Here is a 19,542-nt window from a genome sequence, read left to right as displayed (position 1 = left end):
ATTGCTGATTTCTCAGTACCTAAAGAGTTTATTAAAATCAGCTTGTTAAGGGTACATTTGAGAATGAATATAAGAAAAAGTATACAACTGGATAATATGCGTTGAAGAGTTCTGCAATCTTTTGCAGGTCAGCTAGGTAGCATTTTTCAAATGCTTTTTCAGATGTCCTTAAATAAAAATCATTCCATTTCTGTGGAAGAAATCTATTATTATTCCTATTACAAAAATGTGAGGCCAACTGAGTTACAGACCAGTTGCTTTCACTTGTCTCTCAATGAAAGTCTGAAGAGAATACTGAAGCAACACATTACAAAGAACACACAGAACCTTATTGACCTGATGTGGTTTTCATACAAAAAAACAGGGGAGTAGACACTGCTGTACTTTATTAAACATGGTCTATCAACATCTTGACCAGGCATTGACATTTGTAAGAATCTTAGTTGTTGATTTTTCCTCTGCTTTCAATATACAGTAAAGCAATCAACGATGCTAGCACAGAAACTTTCAAAGAGTTCTCCTACCTGATGAAATACAGTAGGTTCTAGACTTGTTTAAGTGGAGAAATGATTATCTGATATATTCTAGACTTCTACTGGATCAGTACAAGGTTGTATTGTTTCACGTGTTTTGTACACTAACAATTGTAAGAGCAAACACACACACACATCTCATTAAGTCTGGTGATGACACAGCCATGGACAGCTTATTAACGGACCTAGAAAACAATTATGGCTCCATTCTAAATAATTTTAATACATGATGTAAAGAGTTTTCATTGATTTTATAAGTTAGAAAATGAAAGGAACTGTTCATTGATGTTAGGAAAAAGGCAACAACCCTCAAATCTAACTGTAATTTGTGGTCGGGCTCTACCGGTTGATTGTCAATGGTAAAAAAAAAGACCTAAAATGTGAAATCATTCATCCCGTCTGCAATCTCATTCTCAAACATTGTAAAGTAACTCTAATCTTCTGAAACACTGCTGTACACTGCCAACCAAGGTGCTCATCAGGAGTAAAAAAGTAGTAAATCTTACACTGGTCAAATTAATCTCCTTGTTAAAATCCAACTGAGCGTGCACTTTACTTGCTGAAAAAAAAATCATCAGGACACCCCAAGGATAGGCATCAACTCAAAGTGGCTGCAGCAAAACATCTCAAATGATTACAAAAAACGTTTGTTGAGCTCAACGAGTCACAGACTTTATGTAGTCATTGCCTCAAAGGGATATGCAACCTTTTGCCCTCTGAGATTTAAGTGAAAGTGTTCTAATTCATGGAAATTTAAATTAATTTGGTAGAACACAAAGTTTGCTTATTTCCAATATATAAAACATATTAAACTTAAAATTCATATTACTTATCACATATCACAGATTGACTGTAAAACAAAAAAATCAGTTTTGACTTTGCTATCCCGATATTTTGTAGGCAGATGTAAGGTGCTTCCATAACATCATTGCTGTTTTTAAAATGTTCTTTGTTTTCATGTTTGATTTCCCATAGCACTATGTGAGTTGTGGCTTGAAATTCATTGTCAAGTGAAAAGGGTTAGATTGCAAGCAGACAGGGACCATTACATTACTTTTTTGATCTTTCTAACATTATTTTGCATCTGAGATGACTAAAAATGCCTTGGAAAAAATTACTTCCATGACTGAGAATAGTTTTTTTTAATTAATTTATGTATTATCAGAAATTTTACTTAAATAAGTGTGAGGGAGAGAAGAGACTGGAGTAGAATTTTCTGTATATACAGTAAGAGGAGGAAGGAAGGGATTCTTGTGATGTGTCAGTCTAATAGCCAGGGAGCACTCTCAGAATAGTAATAGTAATAAAGTATTAGTATTAGTATTGTGTCTATTAACTATTACTGGGGTACCTTAATATTGTAACTCTAGTGTATTGTTATCAATCTCTATGTTATTGTAACACATTTCTATTAGAAGATAGTTACTGGGTGATGTAGTCTGCATAAAGTTTTTTTTTGTTATTATTTGAAGCTATAGAGTAATTTCTACACTGATATTTCAATTACAGGAGCTCAGTAGCCTACATACCCTTATACAAAAATATACATATAGGCTATAAGTAACTGGGGATGTGTTTGCCATTTTCACTATCTCACAACACAGAAAAGGAAAACCCTGCTCTAAGCCTTTGACACAGAAGGCCTTATGATACAGTCTTCCGGTGCAGCGAAACTCCAGAACCATGGAAGAAAATTCCTGAAGCAGATCAGCGAAAATGCCATGTGTAGGAAGGAACTCATGTATTACGGGTGGTGATTGTGAAGTGGGAGGTTGCCATGGCAATCATGCCTGTGAATAGTTGGGCACCTGGTAGAGGAGAACTAGTACATATAGACTATATATAGTCCTCCTACACAAACAATTCTTAAGATACAGAAGAACTGTTCCCCATCTTCCATCCCAGGATCAGTGCCTATGCAATTAAAACAGTGACATAAAAGGAGCATGTGGTGAGAGAAGCTGAGTAACTACTATGTACAATACCTTGAGCATCTCAACAGAAACAGAAAAGGTAATTCTTTTAACTTTTTCTTAACAGATCTTATTACTGAGGCTCAATTTAAGGTCAGTTTAGAAGCTCAGTGCATCTACAGTGTTTTAAAACACCGTGTTTTAAAATAAAAGACATGGTTTTCCTGATTTATGCAATTTTGGTTAGATGTAGCTGTAATTTACGGTTGCTATCATATTGAAAAGTGACCCCTTCATGACATAAATTACATATCTGTAGATATTCCATTGAACAGAATAATATTGTGCCTTTACAAAGGTAACTTCTAAAATCTCCTGTGTCTACAGTGGTATAAAAAGCTTTTACAATAACATAATGTCTGACATTCTTACAATCTCATGTTTTTCTACTCACATATTGTACTGTTATTTCTTGTAACAGAAAAATTTAAATACTTTCTCGTCACTTTAATTATTTTTGACTTGCACCTATGACTAGTCTTTCTGATATCTGTTCATTCTATTCAGTTTCAAAGATTGCCCCATATGAACACATTTTTAAGCCTTCATTCATGTTTCTCAAAGCTATCTCTGTGTCTCTGAAAATAACTAGTTTCAAACAATCAAGAGAGAGTTAGGGAAACATAGATGAGAGAACAATTAGGGATCAACAACGATAAAAATGTACATTTTGAAGTATAGTCTGGAACTCTATACTTAGGGAGACTACAAGTGAAAAGTTAACAGTTAAGGAAAGGATTGTGAAGAAATAAGACAGAGATTGAGATAAATAGAATAGGACAGAACAGATATGAAATCAGTGAAGAATCAATGGAAACATTTAAAAGAGATTCTCCTTGAACCACAGACTAGATTTATCCCATGAGTAAATCAAAACGTAGAAAAAATGGTTAAATAAATCATTCAAAAAGAATTGTTAAAAAGACATTCAAGAGGTCAAATTGTAATCTTGCATGTCTGCTCTCTTATGTAAAATTACTAATCTGTTTTGCCCTCTTTGCGTTTATGTTTTAAAGCACCTCTCATCTTCACCGTTGCAGCACCTTCCTAGTTCATTCCTTGCAAGTATAGGAATTGTTGGCAGTGTTGACCTTATGGCCAGTGTTCTCATTTCCTCAGCCAGGTGAGGTAGCACCAAAGACTAAAATATGACATATAATATCTCTTATATTTGTCATTTCTTCTTATTAGAATTTGACAAAAATGCCAAAGAAAAAATAATCACTTTACAAAGCTCTAATAAAAACATGCTCAAATTAAGAAAACAAGTAAAGTGAGCCTCCAGGAGAGGCTAAAAAGGATATTAGGCCAAGTAAGAGAAATAAATATTTTTTCACTATTGCAAGAGCCAAAGAACAATGAAAGTTGAATAAAGGTGATTCAGTTGTAAAGATGTACTGTAGACAATGTCAATGAATTGGCTGCTGTATTAAATACCTGTTTCACTTTCACTGTTTCAGGGGTTCAACCAGGAAGGAAAGCTCCATATCAATTAAATAATATGAGCATATTAGACAGAAGTCTAATACATGCACTTAGACAAATCTCCAGGACCCAATGGTATTCTACCAGTTGTACAATTCAAAACAAGATGTTATGCATAGGTCTTCATTAAAACGTTTTCGGCAATCTCTTGAGATGGGGACAATACCCACTGTATGGAATATTGTTAATGTAGTGCAAATCTATTAAAAGGGTGACAAAACTAAATCAAGTATAAACCAAAAAGTCTTACTCCAATTACATGTAAGGTTATGGAAACAATAATTAAAACTAAATTAGTGTATCATCTTTATGGCAATAATATTATAAGGGATAATCAACATAGATTTACTATGTTATGTTGCTTAAATAACGTGTTCTGTGAACAAGTAACAGCAGTAATGGATACAGAGCTAATCATATTGTATTGTTACAATCTTGGGGGGGCATTAAGAAAAAAAAGAGTAGGAAATAAAATAAGTAAAAAACTAATCAAAACAAAAAAAAACAAGTGGTAGGTACTCTATAATTTTGGGACTACTGAATAAATCAGGAGCAAATGTGAACAAATATTTATTAACAATCACAATAACACAAAGCTAAATGTCACAAAACCTTTACAGACACACACCACTAACCAAAATCACATGTAGTTGCTACAATGTTTACAAACAGGGCATCTGAGAGGCCTATGTTCTACAGACCCAGAAAACCCAGGATTCTAGCCCTATAACTTCAAATCCTATATGATATCTTGAAAGGCAAACAAGATACAGTATAAAACCTGCATCCTAAATAAAAGAATGCCATTAAGCATCAAATCTTTCCTATGACCTGCATGCTCAAAAGTGAATTGGAATCTATCTCCCAATTCTGAAGATGCATCACAAGATCAGGTTCTTAGCCTTGGGACTCCACAATAAAGAAAACCATAATATCCTTAAATGAAAAGAAAACATGCTGTCTTAAACAAGGTTCAGATCACTTAGCCAGAGTCTGGTCTCCATGACTGATCAGAACAAGGTCCACTCAAATGGCACAAACCTGGCACAAGAGACAGGTGATGTTTCTTCTATCTTTTTGAACCCCCGTCTTTTCTTCATCTCATTGTCGTTTTATGGTGTGTTGTGTGTGTGGAATGTTTTCTTCCTCGTTATGTTTAAGCAGAGTAATTTACAAGATTCCTTTGATCAACCTGTTCTGTAGCTGTGCAAATACCTCACATTCTACTCATTGTTTTTAGATTTCTTGAGGAATCCTTGAGGTGTTTCTGTATAATTTATTTTGCGTCCTGTGCACTATCAAGGAGCAGAATGCTATTTTAGATTTGTTTTTGTTGGATTGTATTTAAAGGACTACTGAAAAGTATGGCAACATACAGTACTATATGTAAAAATAGTTAACATGACCTGTGCTTTTTCTAGAATTCGTTTTTTTTTATTACAAATATCTCTTTGCTCTTTATTAAGCTAATATAATTGCATTATAAGATTTTTAGATCTGTTTAAAGCAACAAACATTATTCAACATGTAACTCTTTGTATTATATCCATTCATCCTTCCATTTTCAAACCACTTTATTCAATACAGGGTCATGGGGGAGCCTATCTTGGCAAGTAATGTGTGCAAGGCAGGATACACACTGGATGGGATGCCAGTCCATCTCAAACAACACACACAAACACAAACATGCACACACTCACACCAGAGCCAATTTTTCCAGAAGCCAATTAATTTACCACTATGTCTTTGGACCATGGGAGGAACATATACTCCACGCAGAGAATGACCAGGTCCAGAATTGAACACAAGGCCCCAGTGATGCAAAGCAGCAAAGAAACTCTTTTATTGCATACCTTTGATTATATTCCTACCATATTTACTCAACAGTTCACAACAGAGCTGCAGCGAAAGCAAAACGTTGGTCAAATATGAATCCACTGTTTTTTCACATTTCCTTTAAATGAATGTATTGCCAAAACCTTAGCAAAGTTTCACATCACAGAGAAAAATGTTACAGTTGCAACTATTTTTCATCTATTGGTATCATCACAGTTTTCAAGTTCATAAATAAAATAAATCTTCACCTGATGTATACCATATCTACTTCTTTCTAGATCAGTAGTTCTCAATTTCTGGTCTGCAGACCCCTGGAATTCCCCAGGAAATAAGAGAACCTTTTCACCTTGAGTCTAGTAGTGTGTAAAATCTACACGTACACAGCACTGACATTTGCTCTGACAATACTTTTGAGGATTTTTTGATTAGGAGTTCTTGTTTTAATATTTTATGTTGGGTAACCCTGGTATTGGAGAACCACGATCCACCAAGTCTTCTGGGTCAAGCTTAAATAATCAATTTGTAAAGACTTGGAGCATATGTGAGTTTTGAACTATCTGGTAAATTTATTGGTTTAATTAGATCAGGAATGGCCAACTGTGGTCCTTGACACCTACTGGGCAATGGTATTTTTTGTTTCAAATGACTCCTAAACTACTTAACTGAAGAAAAATCCTGTTTAAGTAGTCAAAATTAAATTGTTTCAGTTTCTATAGCTTGAATAAATAAGATTATCCTAAAAAACCTGCTGGATTGTGACGATCCAGGGAGGGTATAAATGGAGAGTTATCTTATCATAAAAGATCCTTGAACAAGAAAAGCACATTATTTTCTACTGTAGATTTAACACATGCTGGTATGGTGTGAAGAAAACTTTCCAGCAATACTCACAGTCTGTGATCTACCAGTCAGGAAATCCAGAATCCAACTCCAAAGACAGATGCTGATACCAGATGATTAAACACGGTGTCTAGTCTGGATGGAACTATGGTGTTGAAGGCAACATAGTTAAATTTAAAGTATATTTATCATCCAAATAAGCCAAGGCAGAGAGAAGTGCCAGGGAAACAGTTGCATATTGTTATGCCAGTATGCAAACTGCAGAGGGTCTAAGCACTCAGGTACTATAGTGTTAATGTTCCTCATGACCAACCTTTCAAACCATTTCATTACAGTAGATGTGAGCATTACTGGTCTTTAATCATTAAAGGAGGTCAAAATATTTTTGTTCGGCACTGGTATGGTGGTTTTAAAACAAACAAGAACAGAAAATTGTAAAAGTGAAATATTAAAAATATACTGTATGTACAGTACAAAGCACAGCCACATGGTCTGTACAGAACTTAAGGACCCGTCCAGGAACGCTGTCCAGGCAAGTTGCCTTCCATGTCCACCCATCTAAAAGTTGTCCATAAGATTCTGGATGCACTTGTACCGCATATGAAAATGTTGAATGCACATCCTGTTATTCACATATTAATATAATGAATAGTAATATTTAAAAACAAATCTATGTAGGCCTGCACACCATGTCTATTAATGTCATTTCTTAATTAGGTGGGATTTAATTTCCAGAATTCATTCATTTTTAATCTCTTGTACACACTGGCCCTAGTAATAAGCTACAGTACAGTATATACTGGCTCCACAAGTAAACAGTCATTGACGTTTTGAAGTTTTCTGTGGTAAACATACTTAAATTCTTGCTTTAATATTAACTGCTTTATGTACAGTAATTAACTTTAGCTGCAGTTCCTTGTCAAAATGCACCACCCTGCGCATATACTGGTAAATATTGTTCTCTACATCCAACATTTTACACCTGTGGAGCAACACAGGGGCTCTCACAGCTGGCAATAAAATTGCTTACGGAAAGTAAATTCACCAGTATCCAGCTTAATTTGAATACTGTACTTACTGATATATCAAAATACTTGCAGTGCACTGTAATTCTGCAAGTTTTTAATTAAGATAGAAGTCAAGCTTCTTTGGGAACATTATTAAATATTCTTTTGTCTGCTTATTATTCAAAATTGTCCCACCATACTATTCTTCTTCTCTGCTAGTGTCCCTCTGTCTTGATGAAAGGCTTGATTTCTTCAGCTCTAGTCAATTTTAAAATTCAAGGAATAAGCACTGTATTATTTATCATGTCACTGTTTATTCATACATTCTTTTAAGCCAAACTGTCAAAAAGGCAAGAAAATTCTGCCTGAGAGCAAGGAATTAGAAAGAAAAAAGAAAAAAGCTGAGCTTCAAAGGACAGGAAACAAGGTATTCTGAAGCCATGACTTGCTGTCAGGATTCATTTTTTGAACAGGTACTAACCCTGGATTGGAGAATTGGTTAAGAAATGGACTAATGTTTCTTTAAGCTGATCTCGTTTCACCACTCCACATAACTCCACATGCAAAACCTGGTCCATGTAAAATGATTATTACAGAACAGAATAGAACTTTTTGTGCTCATCTTCAGGCATTTGTGATAGCAGAACCCTGTCAGCAGGGCACACTGAGGTCCCAGCATGCTTTTTCCCATTTTTTGTTTTCACAGTAGCTGTCAGTTTCGCCCTGTAGGTAGTGGAACCCAGTGGGAAGAGGGGTGGGACATGACAATGCAGATCGAGGTTCAGCTGACAGAATATTCAAATTAGAGAGCCTTTTTTAATATACAGTACTTTTATACCTTTATCTGACAACTGCAAAGATTCCAGTCTGCTAATTTAACAATCTCCGCTTCCTTCTTTCAGACTGGGATAATTAAACAAGAAGCTTTCCTTCAAGCAGGCCAGGAAAGAAGCATTCCTCGTAAGGTAATTTTCTTTTCTTTTTTTTTTTAAATTTCAGACGCTTGATTTGTATAAGTAATACAGTTTCCCCACTGTGAGGATTTGCGCGCAACATAAAAGTATAATTGCTTCATATGAGACCCTTATTTCTCAGTTGTAATGGGTAATAGTGGCATTGATATCAACCCAGATGAAGCTCACTCTCTCTCTCTGAATTAACTGTTTGCTCTAGTGGAACCAGAGCAGTGATTGTTGCACTATGACAAGGTGTTTTTAACATTTCAGGCCATGGTATCAGATGGTACTCAGTATGAGAACTTGACAGAAACACTTTATTACAAGTCACATTGTATCTGTAAAGTGCTAGAATTTAGACAGGCTGCTATGACAAACTTCATTCCATCACCTGGAAACTATGCAGTTAGCGCTATTGGGGAACTTTTTTAATTGGATTCAGGAAGTTTGACTTCTACTTAAAAGTCAGAAAAGTATTGCACCTTAAAAGAAAGGTTTTCCTGAGATGTTTGTAATTGTGTTATTTCTGATTTACTCCTGAATAGTATTATTGTCTGTGCCATCTGTGGTGACATTCAAAGAGCAATGCACATACTGTACAAGTTGCAGTTTCTTTGACCTCAAAAACTCTGCTGTAGATTTTTAGATACAATAAATGATTTTGGTTTCTTAGGGCATTCTCTTGCACTAATGAGTAAGCTGAAACTGCTGTTCTTGATATTGATTCCTGACCCAGGGATCTTATTATTTGTTATTTTCTTTTACAGCGCAGTTATCATTAAAACCTGGAAAATGCTGTTTAAAAAGAATCACTAAGACCAAAAACAAATATGGATTTTTGCCAAATAAAAAATAAAACCACTTTATTTGCTAAAATAAGAGGGAAATTACCTATATACACATTGGTACACAAACAGACAAGTGGGTAGTACAGTAGGACTATAAAAATCACCACTGAGCATATTCTTTAATGTAAATGCAGTCTTCATATTTGGAATACAAGAATTTCACTTGAGTACCCTTGGGGAAATTTTTATTCAGACATGTTCTGCTGATGGAGAAGGCATACAGTAATAGCTAATTGATTTTATGGATTGAATTACATCACCTGTGGGAAGGGAACCATGCCCCCTTACAGCAGGTATTCTTTCCCCAAAGTACATTTTAAGAAAAGTTGAGGCCATGGACAATTACCAGTGATCCACTTGATAAAGTACTTAGAGAGGGACAGGAAAGAGAATGAGCAGCAGTGTACTCCTTTGCCCCTGTTAATACATTTTTGAAATGATACTTACTGTGTGCCAGAATATGAGAAACCACGTCACTGATCTGAAAGATACCTGGAGTAAAGGAGACCAGCCTCCCTGGGACACTTACAGTACTGTACCTTTGCTATTACCTCAGGAAAATGCTATCCATTCACTCAGCAGAATCTCCTGGAATATTCAATGGGATATGCATTGCAGCTGCATATTCCATAGGGAGAAATAATTATGGATATTTGCATGTACTGTAGGCCATTGCCCTTGTTAATACTTTTTTGGAAATTACAGTAAACGTATTATGTGCAGGAATATCAGACCAGAGAAATATAGAGCTGGAATATAATGCAGTAAAGAAATCCAACATTTTGAAAATGGCTGCTTATCTGTAATCAGTGTTCGCTGCTGGTTTTTGCAGTGCATGTGTGTTTCTCCTCGAACATAAGCCTGCAATTGTTTAAGAGCTGCTTCCTAAGAATCTGTCTACAGGATCTATCAATTCTCTCCATTAAACTAATTTCTTTGTTTAAAGTGATTTATTATTGGTTTCACATGTGTACTCCACCTCCAGAAAACTAAAAACAGTGGCAATATAAATAGTATTATTAAATTATATAACATAAATACTAATAAACCTGTAATATTTAATAGTAGGAAGCTGGCATTATAAACTGCTACATTGTCCCAGTGTTCATCATTATGAGCTGCGTAATTTATAAGCATCATTTGCATATGCAAATAAAGCTCGCCTCTGTTTCTTGAAGATTTATCTGATGGCCCATGCTGATTCTTTTACTATCTTCTGCGTGCCTTTTTGCATTGTCTGTTCCTCAATTTTAGGCTTCAGGTAAACCAACTTCTAAGCCCACTGTTAATTCCTTAGTTTGTTAAAATGATTGCCCCAAGTTAGTTGCCACCATATTCTGTGCTCTGTAATCCTTTTGACTTATTGTATCACTTGAAGGGCTATTAGGCAAATTCTATTTTTTGTATTAGTTAATGATACTTAGGATTTTTTACAGTACATGATACTAGAATGTTCCATCTGATTTTGAACAGAAAAGCTCAGAAAAAATAAGTAAATACATATGAAGTTGCCTTGTTAAATAAAAAAGATCCAAGTTAAAAAGTATGCACATTGTATGTTTTAAATAAGAAACATACAGTATCCAGGAATGCAGACTGTGTCCTAGCGATGTCTCAGAAAAATGTTTTTTTTTGCCAGCCTTAACACAGTGTATCTACAGTATGTGCAATGTCATAATACTGGTTACTGCCACTAATATGGTTTCTTTATGACTTTGGTAGAATTACCTTTGAACCCTAGTATTTACAGATTTTGCTTTATGTTAAATAATGTTCCATTATATTAAATTAGACTCTACTCAATTTTTAATTAAGAAAAAGGAGTAGATGAGAGTAAAACTGGATGTTTCAGTTAAAATCTTGTAGTATGTATTTAGGATATTTTCTCATTTTTTCTTCCAATAAAACAACACATCAAACAATTCAAAGATACATTTCTTACACACCATTTTTTAAGATAGCAAAACATTTTTAATGATGAAAAACTTTTAGTTCCTGGTAACTACTTAGCTCTAATTTTCCAAATGATTAAGTCTATCACATCAGCTTATCTGGGATTTTAAAAAGACACTAGTAAAATAATACTAGTGGAACACTAAGTCCGAATGCTGAATTTTGCAAGTCACACAAATAGTTATAGCAGCTGTGTGTTGGCTGAAAGTGCAGCTGTGTTCAGAACTGTAAGCCTCACTGCCAAGTTGCCTCAGTGACAGGATGATGTCCAAGTGTGAATGTGATTGCTTGGCTTCACTGCAGGTATTAATCTTACTTATGTTTACTTATCTCAATATGAAAAACTGAAAAGTTGAATTCAAAAGACAGACAAAAGTGCAAAGGGATTGTGGCTACTAAAACACAAGTAACACAGTCTAAAAACTTAAAGTTGATTAAACCAACTTTTTGACATTATGACTTCATTCTTCAGTAGATAAAAACATGTGACAATACTTACTTAATTACAATCACCTAGTTACAATTAATTGTCCATGCTTAGCATGGGTCAATGCATAACATAAGGAAAACTGTTACAGAAAAGTCTGTTACAGAAATCAAAATAGTTTCAGAATAGTTTCAAGTCACAATGTTATTTAAAGCTCACACAAAATAGTTTTATAAAAAAATATGTTTCTTGATGTATCTCTACTATTATGGAAACCAATCTAATAGGAAACCTGGATCACTTGGAGACAATTTACAACCACGCCTGATTCAGGTGGTTCAGGATATTTAACTCTGATGAAAATGCTTTGGGCTCTGTTATAGACTTTCCTCTCTGTGCCTCTCGAGTCTTCTGTCCCACTGTTCCCTGGCTTTGTTCCCTAGTTTATGCTTTGTTTAGATTCTGACCTTGCCTTGTTTCAACCTTGTTCCTGGATCATCCCTTGGCTTGTTACATCCTCGGTGTCACTTAGCTTGGACCCTGCCTGTTTATTATGACACCACCTTTGCATTCTCTCTTGTGCTTTGCTACCGTGCTTCCTGAATCTGACCCTCTTTTCTCTGACCCACACCACTTTCAGGGATTCACCTTTATGCCTCACTTTGACCCCTGTCTGCTGAACTGTGAACTCAGACTGAGTTTACTGCCTGATTCCCTAGTCTGCTACCACATCCTATATGCCTGCATGCTAGCTCACTGTGCTGCCTGCAGCTTCCTTGGTTCATCTCTCGCACAGCACATGAGTGCGCCTTAGCTTCTTCCAAAATTGCACAGCCAGTTGTGTAAAGTAGTGCTTCCTGTTCTCTATTCTAAATGCACATTCCCATAGTGCATTATGTGCTCTCTTTTTGAACTGCCTTTGCAGCTTCTAAAGTGTTTCTAATCCTCCAAATTCGGGTCATTTGAGAATTTAAGTAGCTTAATAATTATGTCAAAATCTTGAACCCTGTACATGTACTCTTTGTTTTCTGAATTCGAATAACAGGCATTTCTTTGAAAGCCTTCCATCTGTAATTTGAGAATTAATCTAATCTTATAAGGAACTTTATCAAAAGCCTTGTAGAAATTCCAACATATCATATCACATTCTCTGTATCCATTACTGCCATTTTTTTTGTTAAAAAAACTTAACAAGTTAGTTATGCAAGACCTACAGTACATTTTCTAAACCATATTGACATTGAAATACAACCATTTTCTTCTGAACAACGTCCATGTGGCTCTCCTTTGCCTCACTACTTCATTTTAATATATCTGCAGCATAATCATTGTTGCAGATAAATAGACCATCTTGTCATTATGCACACCCTGTGATAGCATGAGTGTGCTCCAAAGTTCCAGTGTACAACATGGCTCATGGCTCATAAAAAAGCAATATCTTCGTCATAGCAGTGTCATCCAAAGGAGGTTAATAGGTGGCTGCATACTGACACTAAGACTCTTAACAGAAAAGTGAAGGAAGTTCAGCAGGCTCTTGTACATAACTTAGTGAGACCTGAAGCAGGCTTTTTACAATGCAGACAGAGAAATGCTGAGGAAAACAACTAAACACACAGAGCATGCTGCAAAGACTAATTGGCATGCTGTCATTCCCTTATTCTAACATCTTCCAGACAGTGTCTGCAGTTTCAATGAGAGAATCTAATGGTAAAAGACTGAAAGCCTGAAAAATCATAAAACAGCTGCCTGTTTCTGAGCTTATCTGGGCCTGGCAGCTCAAACTCTTTGCATATGTTGTTTGGATGGACCTGACTATTGAGCCTGCCTTGATTCTGTTGCTGTCCAATGTCAAGGAGAAACCTGCTGCCTTAAAACAGCTGGTTAGATAACGTGATGAGATGGAATGGTGATGGCTCTGATGCTGAATACACATCACTGTAAACTGTTTTAAAAACAATTTCCCTTTAGGTAAAATGTGCAGAATTAAAAAAAATGTTGTTAATTGTTGCTTTCTTTCTTTCTTTCTTTCATTTAGATACTACTTTGCATATTATTCAATTTATATTTTTGTAACACTATTTCTCACTTCTGTCATTGCCCTACCTTCAATAATTTCTACATTTTGTTTTTCAGTCATTGATTCACCAAAAGAATAAAGTGGCACAAATTAACAACTGTCTCCATGCAAAAAAAAAGTGTTTTAAATATATCCTTTGCTTGCATCATTGCCTTAGGCTATGTAGTGTAGTGTTTAATTGTTTTGAACTAAAGGAAATAGAAGATCAGAAGTTCTGCTCAAGTGATGCAATTGTAATTCAAAAAAATCTGATTTGCCAGGAACCTGGCAGTACAGCTAGAGCAATTACAATGCTTATTTAGTTAAAATACAACAAATATTATTGAAGAAATTATCACAGACATTTGTCTAGCAACATAATATCAAAAAGAATTCTAACAGTGATTTTATGTTTCCAAGTGAGTTATGCACTACCAGCATATGTATTTAAATTGTGACTTCCTAGAGCATGAAGAAAATGATTAATGTCTAGGCATACCATCATGATGAGATTAACATTCTAACAGCTTCAGAGCACTTCAGAGTTCAGCACAGAAAATGCAAATATACTACTCAATGGCTACTGAAAGATTCTTCAGAATAGATTCTGGTATATTTTGAAGGGCTAGTTTAATACCTTTATCCCATATTCATATTTATTTAACCAATGTTCTGCTTAAAGAGCAGAATTAGTCTTAATTTACTAATGACCCAAAGAGGGTTTAAAACGTGGTGTAACTTGTTACATAACTATACTATAAGGTTTGGATATTCAATGAAAAAAATATATATACTGTGCTCAATAAAAGGTAGGGCTTTTTTATTTTCTACTCAGTCAGTCATCAGTTTCTGATCCCTGGGTGAGTGAGTAGCAATTAAATTCTCAGTAGAATGCCATGGTAGCTTAGCAGATAAAAGCTGCTCACAGATGTTTTTTTTTGGTACTGTATAAGATTGGGCACATAATGTCACTGTTCTAGGAGAACTGAACATAGTGTTATCTGTAGGCATCAAAGACAGAGACTCAATGGGTTACATCTACATTTCATGGCACATTTATTGCAATTTAGAATGAGGCTTGCTTATCATTACCAACATAAAAATGTGCAAACCAAAACTGAGAATACAACATTTGATGTACACAAAGAGGCTAAATTGTTATCAAGTGTTTTGGAAAAAAGCCCTACTTCAGATATGCATAAAAAACTTTTTTTTTCTTTTTTGTACCTGCCTGGTACAGAATGTAACATTATTTTTGAAGCTCTTAAACTTTGAATTTCTTTTTTTGCACATCAAGAAAACTTTTTTCTCTTGTGTAGTCCTCATTATTGTACATTAAAATACACACTCTTCCGAAATTCCGAAAAAATTTAGAGCCACACATAAGCCTATTAAGCTATCTTTCTTAACTGCTTGTGTGCATGTGCATGTGTGCTTCCACCTGCATATACAGTAGCTGTACACTGTTATACAGTCATGGGCTGACATTTGCACACAATTTGTAGAGCAGAAAAGATTGTTCTCTGCACAAACACAGTATTGTGTAACATGATAATATGTATAATAACTCAAAAAATATAATTAAAAATTCATGTACTTTTGGGATGTTTCATAACATTAATTGGCAGTGATTACTGGATTTGTACTACTTCTCTACATTTGTTTTTCCACAAACATTTAGTTTCAGGACTTTTTAATCTTCAATGATTAATAATGCAAATAATCAATAATGCACATATAACTTAAAATTTTCTTTGGAAAGTGTTCAATACAATAATCTTTTTACTGTATTACCTGAAAGAGCAAGTAGTCCTTCTTAAAGGCAAACGTCTTTTCTTAACAGCTAATGAATAATGTAATTTTTTTGCCAGAGCTGGTTAAATGTTTTCTACAGTTCTGATTAGTCTTCTGCACAAAGTTTTGAGGGACATAAAAACGCAGGCTATTCAGGTTCTATACTGTTTTTCAAGAATTAAATATGCCTTACTGTCCTGTTTGCACCATTATTTTTAATGACTTTGGGCCCACTGTGCCTTACCAAAACACTGAAATTACTCATTGAGTTCCCTATACACAGTACATGATCTGCATTTTTGGTTGTGTCTTCATTTACAAAACTGTTTAATAAATACCATATTATTTTGATGGAAAATAAGAAAAATTATACTGGACATAAGAAGACTGCAAATATATATTCATATTCATATTTATAACAATCCCTTTACCAACACGATGAGCCCATTTTAAGATAATTTTATACATGAATGTTACAGCAAAGCAGTAATTTTAACTACTTTCCGTAAATCAAATAAATGCAAATACAACCTAGGAGGCTTGAATGTATTAAGTTGTTTTATTACTTTAAACAAGGCTTGGGACTATACCCTTAAGTTTTTCTTTAATTTTTGTAATGTCTAATATAATTCTGGAGCATTGTAGCACTTTTTACTAAATGAAACTGCTTGGCATATAATAGAAAATAATTACTTTTGTTTTATAAAAAATCCAAAGTTCCTATTTAATTGAGATTGGGTAGAGCTGCATAGCAAAATTTAATCTTACAGATACTTCCAAATAATCTTTTAAAACTTTTTGTTATTTTTGTTTTGTAACAAACTTTAGTATCTCAAGACACTAGATGTATTTATTTTACTATACTGTATGTCAGTTTACTGTACATGTGTGATATTTATTGTACAATATGATAATTTGAAAAACAGAAAAGAAAACCTTTTTTGTTTCTTTTCAAATTTCAACCTTTTCAAATTTGCCCCTCGGAGTGAAAATTTGCTAACTTTTTGCATAAAAACCTTAAAAACTAAGAGTCTTACAGTATATTTCCAATAGTTAGCCACTTAAATCCCCATGGGAAGCAAAGATGTTTTAACATTTTCAAGCTACAGTTCGAAGATTTCAAAATGGTAAGCAACAGAACAAAACAGTATTTTACCAACAATGCTTTATCAGTGAATTAAAACTGCTGAAGTAGACTCTGAAAAACATTCTTTATAGAGCTCTCTTTAGAATTGGAAATGATGGTAACTAAAGCCAGTTTGTCAGAAGAAGGTAACTGCATGGCAATGACAGAAAGCCTTGGTGTATAATTCAGGCTTTAGTAAGCTAATGTGTATAGGAAAGGAAACTGTTTCTGCTCTTATCCAATCACTGGCAAGCAATTCCCTTTCAATGTGGGAATTCTGAAGCCCCACGGTTGTTACGGTAACTATAGGACATAAGCACAACAAGAATGAGAATAAGAGTCATGTTAATGTAACGATTTCAATCATTATTTATTTCATTGACTTAATCATTGAACGCGTAAAATTTGAAAAACGCTAGCCCAATTATTATTGTGATTTCCTGCACAGAGAATTATCCTCCCTGTTTAACTTGGCTATTTTGTCTTCTGTGCTCACCCGGGGGTAGCTATCATCTCATAGCCAGGAAAGATAATTGAATGAAGAATTGATTTTTATTGCTTGTAATAAAAAAGCAACTCTTATTATATTTACAAATTACTTGTAATTACAATTGTCTGGAGAATGTCTTATCAGACAAGCTGAGACAAAATTAGTGGATATACAATAGCCTTCTCTCATCTGCTATTTAGCTCATTTTCATTTTTGTGGCAAAGCAAGCAATTCAGTAAACAAATACAGTCCATGCCATGTAGTTTCCCAGTAAATCAAACAATAACTGTCATAAACTGCACCCTGGTTTAAAATCTTGATTCATGCTTAAATCAGGATAAATTATGGGATCCTGTTATGCAATTTAATTCAAATAAAAATGGTAATATCTGAGAGCTGGAAAATAAAAATGGAAATATCTGAGAACTGGAAAGGGCTTACATTATAAAGTGCTAATGATGTTGGTATGAATCCAGCTCTGCAGATGTGGAAGACACAATTCCTGGATGATCATGAGCTGTATGGATCTATTTTTTAATGATTCTGACCCATGATCAATAGTGAGCTCAATGATTACAAATATTGGCTACATGGGGCTCAGAATTGTCTGGAGCTGAGTTTCTCTCTATTTAACAGCAGCTCTGACTAGCTAGTAGGGAAAACGGATATACCAGAGCTTTGGTAGGCAGGATAATTAACATGGTATGTAAAAACAGGAATCTTAGGACAAGAATTGTCCTTCTTACTAAGTATGTGCACATAGTGTATACAGTGTACAATACATAGCAGAGTGATTATATTTTTCTAAGTAGGATAAAAATGGTTGGTGGAGCTAAACTAAACTTCTTTTCCACTACATAAATGATATGCAAACATCGTGTATTTTTTAAACATATTTGACTGCAAATAACTTGCAGATGACTACAAGGGTTTTACTACAAATTATTTCAAAATTTATTTTAGTAAATAAGGATAGTATATCATTTTACTGCAGATGCAACAAGTGTTTACGTTTTCAACTTTAAAAACTCAGAACTGTAAACCACATCATTGTACAGCTCATCTCTTTAATCAGTGTTTTTATTTGGAGGCCGGTACTGTCAGTTTCCTTCAGTTTTGAAAATTAATCTTTGATAGTTTTTGTAGTTTTCTGTCATCTTTGATCTCTAAAAAATAGATTTTGATAGAAAACCTTAAGAAAGTCAACTAGATCAAAAGGCATTTTGACACAGATATGTCCTCATCAGAGTCTTTTGAACACCAACATGAAGTATTCAAATTTGGAAAGAAGTCGTGAAGAAATATTTTTTAACGATGCAGATATGAAAAACAAAAATCCAGTTAAACCTGCAGTGGAGTTGTTGCTTGCCATTGGAATAAGCTCTCATTTACAGACCATTCAAATTCGCTGTGGATAAACATTGAGCTGTCAGAAATAAAAAAAAATGAGGATTGGAATTTGTAGACAGTAAGAAATTTACTATATAATGACCTTCTTTATCCTATTTCAAAATACAGACAGTAAAAATAATGCTAATAAGATCAGAATTTGAGTTACAAAGGAAGCCATTGTATTTGATGTCCATGTAGAATTATTCCAGTCACTTTTTCTTTGTAATCATTCATGTACATTTTTTTTTTGGCATTTCAACAGCATTACTAAACACATTTAATCTGAATGAAATCCCATAACGATTTTATTGTTGTCTTCTTTGGTTTAAATGTAGATTTGTGTACAAAACATCGAAGACGTTGATAACTCAACAAAAATAGTTTGGCTTTTGTCATGAGGTACCTTCTCTAGTTCAGCATAACATGCATATACTGTATCGTAACAACAAAAGAACATTTGAAAACAAGCAAAAGTTTTTATCATTTAATTAAGCTGATGATCTCATCCAACCATTTTGGAAAAAAGAGAGGGTATAGGCTTTGACGACATGGCTGGATATACAGTAATGTTCCAAGCCCTCCCAACTCTCCATGTAAAGTGATGCCTACTGTGACAGTTTTAAATGGACATAATACATTTACATTCCTGGGAGGTATATTTCTGTTTTGCTATTAATTCTGTAGGAGTCCAAATGGTTAGCTCTGTCAATGCCATTGAGGATTTTGAGAACTTGAGGCAGGTCCCCTCATAGTTTTCTCTGTCCAAGACTAATAACATCCTGCTATTTTAGTCTGTCAGTGTGAGCTGTTCATTTAAGCTCAGGAA

The 19,542-nt window shown here is 34.5% G+C and overlaps 1 long non-coding RNA gene across 2 annotated transcripts in view; it reads left to right on the top strand.

Annotated features, from left to right (window-relative positions):
• Positions 1–2,389: 2,389 nt before the first annotated feature.
• The window catches only part of LOC148655130 (uncharacterized), a 106,177-nt gene continuing 89,024 nt past the window's right edge, over positions 2,390–19,542 (top strand). Inside the window, exons 1-3 of one of the 2 annotated variants that reach the window (XR_015941192.1) lie at positions 2,390–2,546; positions 3,523–3,629; positions 8,577–8,639. This is a non-coding gene — a long non-coding RNA (uncharacterized LOC148655130). Of the gene's footprint in view, positions 2,547–3,522; positions 3,630–3,966; positions 4,269–8,576; positions 8,640–19,542 lie in introns of those variants that run through there. The other variant, XR_015941191.1, reaches the window with a different exon arrangement.

Source organism: Lepisosteus platostomus, chromosome 9 (assembly GCF_059453375.1).
Source record: "Lepisosteus platostomus isolate fLepPlt1 chromosome 9, fLepPlt1.hap1, whole genome shotgun sequence".
Classification (NCBI taxonomy): Eukaryota; Metazoa; Chordata; class Actinopteri; order Semionotiformes; family Lepisosteidae; genus Lepisosteus; species Lepisosteus platostomus.
This window is presented reverse-complemented; position numbering and strand designations above follow the sequence as displayed.